Source organism: Mytilus edulis, chromosome 2 (genome assembly GCF_963676685.1).
Source record: "Mytilus edulis chromosome 2, xbMytEdul2.2, whole genome shotgun sequence".
Taxonomy (NCBI): domain Eukaryota; kingdom Metazoa; phylum Mollusca; class Bivalvia; order Mytilida; family Mytilidae; genus Mytilus; species Mytilus edulis.
The window spans coordinates 56301866-56312003 of NC_092345.1; positions in this window are offsets into that span (position 1 = coordinate 56301866).

Consider the following 10138-nt stretch of genomic DNA (forward strand, 5'->3'; position numbering starts at 1 on the left):
AACAAATATACAATATTGTAATGTCCAGTTTTATCCAAGTATTTCACATGCAAAACTTTTATCACTAGGTCAATAGTTAGATAATCATAAAGACTTCGGTTTTTTTTTGGGTCAATACTTGTACTTATAAGGCTAGGTATATGACCTTCTTACTCTTGCAAAAAACATTGACTCATATTGACCGAAAAACGACTGTTTCATCACGTAAATCTTTTGAAAAACAACGGGAATTTCATGCATAATATGCATTTGAAAATAAAGATATCGCGGGTTGCATGTCGATAAGACGATATCTGATCTTATCGTAATATATACTACGAAGCGCAAATTATACAAATCATATTGTAGTATATGTGTTTACTTTAACAACGAAGTTGTTCCAGTAACAAAACGGAAGCTCAAATTGACTTCATTTAGAAATTCATGTTGAAGATGACAATTATTCAGGTGGAAGAAAACCTTCATTTTTTTAAAAGAAGGGCACTCATACCACTTCTTCTTTTATCTACGGTGATTACCAATCCTAAAAGTTGACTTGAGTATATAGAAACACAGTGACTGTCATGTTAACTTATTCTGTCTTGCAGTAAGACCCAAACCGATGGGCGACTGTCTGATCATGCGAGAGGTATAAGTACGAACCCACGTCCGATTAGAAAGGGGACGATAAATCTTATTCATCTTACTGAGCTATGACATATTTGGGGTTCTAATACAAAAAGGCTGTCCTTACCCAATATAACCTCTTATTTTTTTATGCAATGTCAGTCATAAATTGTCCCCTTTTTTCAGTCTACCTATTTTAAAAGCTACATAATTGAAATATTGTTTATTTACTTTCGGTTATCATATAAATGAAATATTTGCCACTGAACGTTTATATATCTAAGTGGAGACTATAGTTGAACGAGGTGAACCGACTGCGAACTTGTTGCGTCAGTGCAATGCCACTGACTATTTGATGTTTGGGTTACTTCTATGAGAGGACACACATGTTGTTTTGAGTCAAACTTAAAATATTACCATAAGATTTTAATAAGATTAATAACCTACCATTTTCCTTCAAGTCCAAACAGTTAGGTGAAACAATATTAAACTGAAAAAGATTAACTATTATGGATTAATTGTTATGATTTTTAAATACAATAGGTAATTTCTGACATTTAATCATACAATAAGCATATAGGTTTATGTACAAAAGTATAACAAAAACACCGAATTCAAAGGTAAATTTAAAAAGGTCCATAAAACTGACAAAAAATCAAACTTGAGACTACAAAAACCAACAGACAGAATTGAAAACAGCTGTCGTATTCCTGACTTAGTACAGGCATTTTAGAAGAAAATTTTGCCGGATTAATAGATGTAAGAAGATGTGGTATGAGTGCCAATGAGACAACTTTCAAACCAAGTCGCAATTTATAAAAGTAAACCATTATAGGTCAAAGTAAGGTCTTTAAAATGGAGCTTTGGCGCACATCGAACAGCAAGCTTTAAATTTTACCTTGATAGACATGTTAGTTTTAGGGTGTATCTAACGAAAGTTAGATTGTCTTCACATAACTCATTTGTTGAAACAGGCCTATATCACGGTGTTTATTAACCAGAAAAAAATGCACTCTCTACCTTAAATACTATAGAAGACGACTACTGAACATCAGGTTCCTGACTCAGGTGACTTAGGTGCAAACAACTGCAGCAGAATTAAACGTTTTAATAGATACCAACCTTCACCCTTATCTGAAACTATAGTGTAACAACACAACATAGAAAGACATGAACCTGATTATATAATACAATGTAGCTTCCTAAACCTCCAACTTATATATATAACAGGTGTTTTTTTTTATAGTTCTTTACGTAGTTCATGTATGCAATAGCTATGCACAAAGTCTAGTATCATTCACAACTCTAAAACATAATACCCTTTAAAACATTGAAGACGCAGAGGAGTCTACAATAATATTGCTTTACCCCAATTACATGACATACATAACGTACTAAAAAGTAAATGTATTTATGGTTCAAAAATCTCTGATCAATTAATTTTACAATCAAACTGTAAACTATGATTTTCAATATTGATCTTAGCATTTCAACTATAAGCAAATATTTAAATAATGACCTCTTTTGAAATCGATAAATGTAAAATATACCTACTTAGTACTTACTTTTAAAAACAACCTACTTCAGTACTAGTAGTTCCAGGTTTAATGTTTGCGGATTGCATATAACAATATCTCCTTTGATTGTTGATAAGTTTTACAGTTTAGAAACAAAAAGTGTAAAAGATAAGAAGTACGTAAACGGACGATATTTTCGATTTATTATCAAATTCTACATAAAGGATTAAGTTTTCAGAAACAGCTAAACCATGCTATGTGTTAATATGCTCGCACTTCTGTTTCGATCAGGAACTTACTCCATGGTCGTCTTTACACATATTTCTCATTGTTGGGCTTTTTGAAATCTTGATTGTCTGGAAGGTTTTTGGCATTTTTATGGCTAAATGTATATTTACAACTCATTGATATTAGAAGATGGGGTATGAGTGCCAATGAGACAACTCTCCATTCAAGTCATAATTTTTAAAAGTAAACCAGTACAGATCAATACATACGGTTTTCAACGGTATATGCTTGGGCAAATGGGGTTTGGAATACGAAAACTCTGTATAAGGGTGTCTGTTGGTTTTTTTTTAAACTTTTCTATTGGATTGCGATTTATTAAATGACAATTTGAATGGATATCTATAAACTTAGGGCTATATAAAGAACATGAAATAAAGTTTACAGACAATAGACATGATAGAAAATGCCTTTTATAAAAGCAAAATTCATGCGTTTCTATCCTCGTTTTATCACAGACCGAGCAATTGAGTTACGAAAAAACGGTGTGGTAGGATTGCCAGTTAGACAACTATTATATCTAGGTCCGAATGACGGGAATATTAACAATTCCACTTCGAACTACATTTGTATTTGGATTTTGAGAATACCACGTTTAGACTACTGTTATCACTATATATAATAGATGCTAGAGTACATGTCTATGTGGATATTACACTTATAACATGTTTTACTTTAATGATGCTTTTTGCTGGTTTACTGTAAGATGAATAAATGTCATAAAGCAACTATGTTTTATATACAGTTATCTTCTGAACATCTGACCTTACGATATATATCTCATCACTGAGATCACAGTTTACATGCTGTGAATTCCTATAACTTCTAGATGAATTTGTTGATTTAACTGAAACGTGAATAATTTTCTTTTTATTTTTTACAGTCCCAATCAAGTGCTATTCCTGTTTCGGCAAGGCAGAAAACAGTTCATGTGCTGACCCTATTGATTCTATGCATAACAACCTCCCTCAAAGCGAGTGTTTGAATGGAGTATGTATGAAAATGACCAGATACGTAAATCGTAAGTTTTATATGATTATTTTTAAAAGGTTACTTTGAACAATTAGTATTACACCAATCCGTTTCATTTTTTGGGAGATAAATAAAGCCATTCGAACTTCACATCATGTTCACGCTGTTCGTCATCAATCAATCAATCAATCAATCAATCAATCAATCAATCAATCAATCAATCAATCAATCAATCAATCAATCATCAATCAATCCCATGGTGTTCAGCAAACATCTATTAATCAATCAATCAATCCCATAGTGTTAAGCAAACATCTATTAATCAATCAATCAATCAATCAATCAATCGATCAATCAATATAAGTAGTTATGTGTAGACTACATATTTTCAGGTTTATTTTGTTATTTTTAATTTTGATATAAAATAATTAAAACGTAAATATAAAATTAAAATTTCTTTAAAAAATAAATTTCACCGGAAAGAAATTTATCTTGTACATCTTGTAACGGAAACTTTAATGATTTTAGATATGAAGTACAGTAGATGTTAAAGGAGATATAAGTAAGCTTCAATTTTAGCTACAGTTCAATCTAACAAAAAAAAACACAACAAATATTTAAATGTTTCCAATATGTATAAGGGTGTCAAGGGTTTCCAAACCAGGATAGAGGAGAGTTCCAGCCATATGACTCAGGGGCGGATCCAGTCATTTTGAAAAGGGGTTCCCATTTCAGGATAGAAGGGGGTTCCAATCATATGTCTTCATTCAAATGCATTGATCGTCCAAACAAAGGGGGTTCCGCGCGGAACCCCACTGTATGTCCTAATTTAAAAGCATAGATCGTAAAAAAAGAAGGTTTTCAACCCGTAGACCCTCTTCCCCTGGATCCGCTACTGATGTGTTCAATGTGTTTTCAATGATATATAAATTTACAGAACGCATTCTGATCGCAAGAAATATTGTTTACAGAGATAACAAAGACAATAAATTTTCGATTAGTATAATAGACATTTAATTAGTTTTATTCAATTGCACATAATTGTCTGATCGAGATAACCCACTATTACAGCACATAATTATCCGATAGGGATAAGACTGTATTACAGCATTTGTTATTCTTTATGCAACGAAGATTGGATTGAAGCCAATATCAATAACATACTACAGTAATCACAACATTAACGGGTGTAATATAATAAATAATTACATTTGATCTACGGCACTCTTCAATTTGGAAAACAATAATGCCTCGTTCACACGTACCTTTAAAATCGAATTCGCTAATCGCGTTCACACACTCTTCTTTTTTTAATTCGAATTGATTCGAATTGGCTAAAACTAATTAACTAATTCGCATTAGAAATACGTTTTTGTTAATCCGAATTAAAAGTTAACGTCTTTAGGACAGTAAAGCGAATTCCAATTCGAATTAGAATCGAAGTTAGGACACTAAACGTTTCGAATGCGAATTAAACTAATTCGAATTAGTTAATGCGAATCGAATTCGAATTACGTGTGAACTCAGCATTAGTTAAGTTACATTCGGGTTAGTACATCTAGTGAGTACTGATGCCCAAATAGTGGACTACCATAGGATAGCCGGGGAACAGAAATACAGTAACTGCTGCTTTTCAGTTATTTATTATATTAAAATATCCTGTCCAGATGTATACATAGAACAATTCTTAGTATCTATATAATTGATTACGTGTATGTGTATTTGTTCGGATAACATTTTTTTTAAAATCAATTTTGACAATGGATAGACTGTAATAAAATATAAAATAGTTGCTTGTCCAAAATTTAAAAAAAAAAAGATAAACTTTCGTCAGAAATATTTATCTATTTTCTGCTAGAGTACGATTTTCTCTTCATGAATATTTGATATACAACAATCAATTTTAACCAGAGTGTTTGTTACACACATTTGATAAAATTCTCCAAAACAATTTTAATCAGGAAGTTTCAGGATTTTATCTTTTCCTCTTGATCAAATATAGTACATGAAAAGAGGATGTAATTTTTAAGTATCTCATGAGTAATAACGTCACAGTGAAAGTACATGAATTATGTGATTATATCAGATTATTACATGGCATTTTTCATATCGCATGTATTATCAGCCCTAGGTTCAATATCAGCCCAAGAGCCGCATGGCTCGAGGGCTGATATTGACCGAGGGCTGATAATACATGCGATATGAAAAATGACATGTTATGATTTTTTTATCATATGCTTCAACAGTACAGAAAAATAACAGATGCATATATTGATCCTTCTACGTGGTTCCCGAAAAGAAGTTGAAAGAGTAAAAAGTTCACGGACGTCGGACCCACAATTTGATACATTCAATATGAAATCTTTCTATCATATGCCTCAACAGAGAAAAAAAAAAACACATTTTAATATGGACGAATCGACAAAAAAAATAATTCAACAATATACATAATGAACATTGTTTGGAAAAGTCAACTTTTTTAAAGTAACTTTCTAAATTATGTTTCAGAAAAACTTAAAAAATGCATTTATTTAATAATTTTTTTATATTTGTTTTTTTTTAAATTTAATTTAATTATTTTACACAATATACTTTCCAGTATTCAAATAATTGTTTTGTACACTACTTTGTAATGTTTTTTACTGAAAACGTAGCATTGAGGTGTATTTTCCGGAATTTGCCGATTATCACCGGAATGCCATGTGATAACGTTACGGAAAGGCATGTGATAACAATCGAAGCATGTGATAAACTTTTCATATCAGCCCGCTAAGCACCAATTCGAAAAATATGGAAAATACTTTAATTTAATGCTATTATCATACGGTAAAAATCATATGTTATTTAGTCTAAGTATATGATAATAGGTTATATCAGCTATGTTTGCATATTTTAAAAAATCTCTGCCAAGTTTTTTCTCTGAGTACATGTATTTGCCTCTTAAGTTTATAAAATGACATCAGTATTTTTTGTTTGTATTTCAGATGTGCTTATGATGGAACGGACATGTTCTGCCAAGCTCAATATTCACATCATGCTTGTGGATGGAGTTTGTCGGAGGGAAAGTTTTGGAAATGGATATTTATGTATGTGTGGGAAACATCTATGCAACGAAGGAAATAGTCTAAATCTTGCCAATACATATGTGTTTTATCTATTTTTCTTAATATCAGCAAACTGGTTGCTATGGTTGCGATGACGCCAAACAGAATTCTATAATAAATTTATCTATGCAAATTCCTGCAGGGCGCACATGTCGTTCTATTTCTATTCATCGTCTGCATGTAATAGATTTTTCCATGTGGAATTCATTTACCTGTCGAAGTCATTAATTTATACGTCGTTTTCATTATATTTATCATGATTATTTATACGAATGTTTATTTCGTCTCAGTTTTGAAGTTTCTTATTCAACTATTTTACACTGTACTCAAAAGTACGTTGTTTAAAACGGAAACGCGAATATGCACTTGTTATGTTTGACTATTTGCACTTGTAGATCAATATTACCAATTTTAAGTACATATATTATATACAAATGTGTATCGAACAAACTATTCGTTGTAAATGGCATGCAGATGCAGTTATTGATGATGTAATACAATGTTTTTATCTTCAAGAAGGTCATCACAATCCAATTTTTGCCAAAATTAAAAACACCCAAAATGAAAATGCAGTTAGTCAGCAACCACAACTACATTCGATATAAGACTCAAAACTATTCCGTTGAACATGTTTTTATTTCTGGAAAGGCAAAGTAGTTAGAAATCACGTTTTCTCTCCGATAAAGAAGTAGGTTCTTTTTTTTCTTAAATATTCTTTTAAATTATTATCCCATCTAAATGATTTAGTTAAATTGATATATATTAATTGTAATTGTATATTAGGTTCTTAAAGTCATGAATGTAGTATTTTTTTTTTGAATTGCGTTGATGTTCATTTTGAAACCAAACTTTCTGTTAAAAAGTCTTGTTGGAGACGACGAAACAAAACTTGAAAAGTCTTGTAAGTTTTGGCAGACTTATTAAAAAACCTGTTGTAATTCGGAAATATTGCGACTACACGTTTTTTCTTTCGTTTGACTTTAAAGTCTGGAAAAAAATGTAACGAAAGACAAATTCATTTAGCATGGAATATCGGAGATGATTATACTCAAAATGTGGTCAAACTTTATCTATCTTAAGTCATACATTAACATGCATTATTATAATATTTATTTCATAATTGAATATTAATATTGTCAGAATCTCAAAAATACACACTTATGACTATGACATTAGTAAAGATTTAGACTTCTGGGAATAAGAACCTAGCTGTGAAATAAACTTGCATAAATATCTTGTTGATGTCTTTAACTGAAAACAATAAGAAATGTATGAAATATTTCCCAATTGTGGACATTTTTAGGTATATTTAGCATAGGGAAACGGTGATTTCTTTCTACTTTGTCTTGTATTGGACCTCATACTATACTGTATATCTGTAAGTTTGAAATAATATACATGTAATATGTTTCCGTTTTTGTAAAAATCGTTTTGTTCAGCCATTTTGTTTGTGAATTACACGTTGCCTTGATTGTACAATCATATAATCCTGTGCTTCACTTTAGTCCAATACTCTTGAAGAAGACGGTCAAGATTCAAAGACCGATTTGATAATTTTATATATGCACTGTACCCATTGTTTTGATGAGCCACTGATATATAAGAACACCTTTGTATGATGTTTGTTGATATATACAATTTTATGTATATTCCTAGTTGTTTATTTTTATCCACATTGTACAGAACATTAATTGTATAAACTGTTTAATTTATTAAAATAAAATACACCTCATTACAACATTATTGTGTTTTACTTGATCAGCAAAAGAAAGATAACTCTGTTTCTAAATTTGAAATTCGTTACCGTAATTGTTATTTCCCTTTTTGATATGCTATATTGTTCATGCGAATAAAGTTTTTTTTTTAAATTTTGTTCATGTCATCAAATAAAAAAATATTTCAGACTCTAAATGCAGATCTAAACTGGGCTAAAGATATTATTGAACAGAAAAGAAACTGCATATGTCTTCGAATATTTAAGGAAGGTTAAGGTTTAGATGTTGTATTGACTGTACATGCATGTTATTTGGTAAGTTGAAAAATCAAAATTTGAATAACAGTTCAGTAAACAGGTTTGTTCTTAGTCATATTCTGTATGTGCAAGCCTTAATTTTAGGGGTTGGCACTTTTTTGGCATTTGTTTGCAATCACCATTGTTGTTTTAAGGTTAAATTATGCCGTAAAGGTTTTCTTTTATATGTCTTATATTGCAAAAAATGGTAATTTTTAACGTCCTTGACTGGCTATACAACCCTTGCACTGTCGGTATATCAGTCTTATATTGTTTAACTTTTGGGACCCTTTAAAGCTTACTACACGGTATGGGTTTTGTTCATTATCGAAGGTCTTTAGATGCCCTATTACATTGTGTTTTCTCGATATTTTTTCTTAATAATGTTGTATGGAAACTGCATGTTAAAAGTTTTAGTAACGTGAAATGTTAAGGGGTTAAAATGTAGACGACATCATTAAAATACAAATTAAAATGATAGCAGAAATCACATGTAATACTGGAAAACATCTCTGGTTCGTCAAATGACATGCAATCTATCCCCCAAGCATTACAACTGCAATTACTCATCCTGGTATTCTATCTGAGAAACAGAAACACAATTGTTATGACGTTGATCGCAAGTATACTCAATTGATCCGGACTGGTCTGTACGAACAATTTAAACTATATTATATTTTGTGAAACGTAGGGTTTTGACAGTCTTTCTATGATATCAATCTAATCAGCAACTACAACAAACTTTTATCAAGAGTGAAAAACGATAACATAGCATTCATGTCACATAATGACGAACTAATTAAAAGATGATAGCCAATAGTAGTCACATCATATTTTGACGATAACGCACTCCGGAATACATTTCTTGAGAAAGGAGTAGGTCCGATAAGGGCCGATTTAGGCCTCAAATATCAGGTTCATCTGACGAAAGATTTTGGACACTTTTTAAACACTTAAGTGTGTATTTCAGTTGATTCAATTAGTGTATGTGGAAGATTTCAACTGATTTCGTCATTAAAAACCCTCCGATTCAAGCTTAAATATGAAAAATCTATCAAATATGCCCAAAAATGTCAATTTTCAGATGGTTTTTGTCAAAAAATGAAAGTGGCCGCATCCGTGTTCATCCTCAACCTTTATCTATATTATGTATAATCTTTAAATACAACTTACATTTTAATATTAAGAATGAACACAAATGCGGCCACTTTCATTTACGACGGAAACCGTCTCTAATTTAACTAAAATGCTAAAATTGTGACGATTTCAGTAAATTAGCATAACTTAACGATGCACCCGATATATGTGTTTTGTTTTGTCAAAAACAGCCCATATTTATGTAGCAGAAGCTATCCGACTTTCCAATAAATAACTAAAAGTTTACATTTTAACAATTTTGTAAAACTGCTGTATTTTGGGGCCGAAAAGGGGTCTTACTGTACCTTCTCCTTTGCTTGGGTATTCGTATAAAATATCTATGACTGAAACCATTTTGAATTTCAACCTGAAGTACAATGCATTTCAAGTTCAAATTGGACTTGTAACTTAAATTTTGAAGTTAATCTTAAATCTCTTCCATTAATTTGTCAATATTTAATTGGTTTTGTTTTGTAATTTGGAGAATTAAGTGCAATAATAGTTAC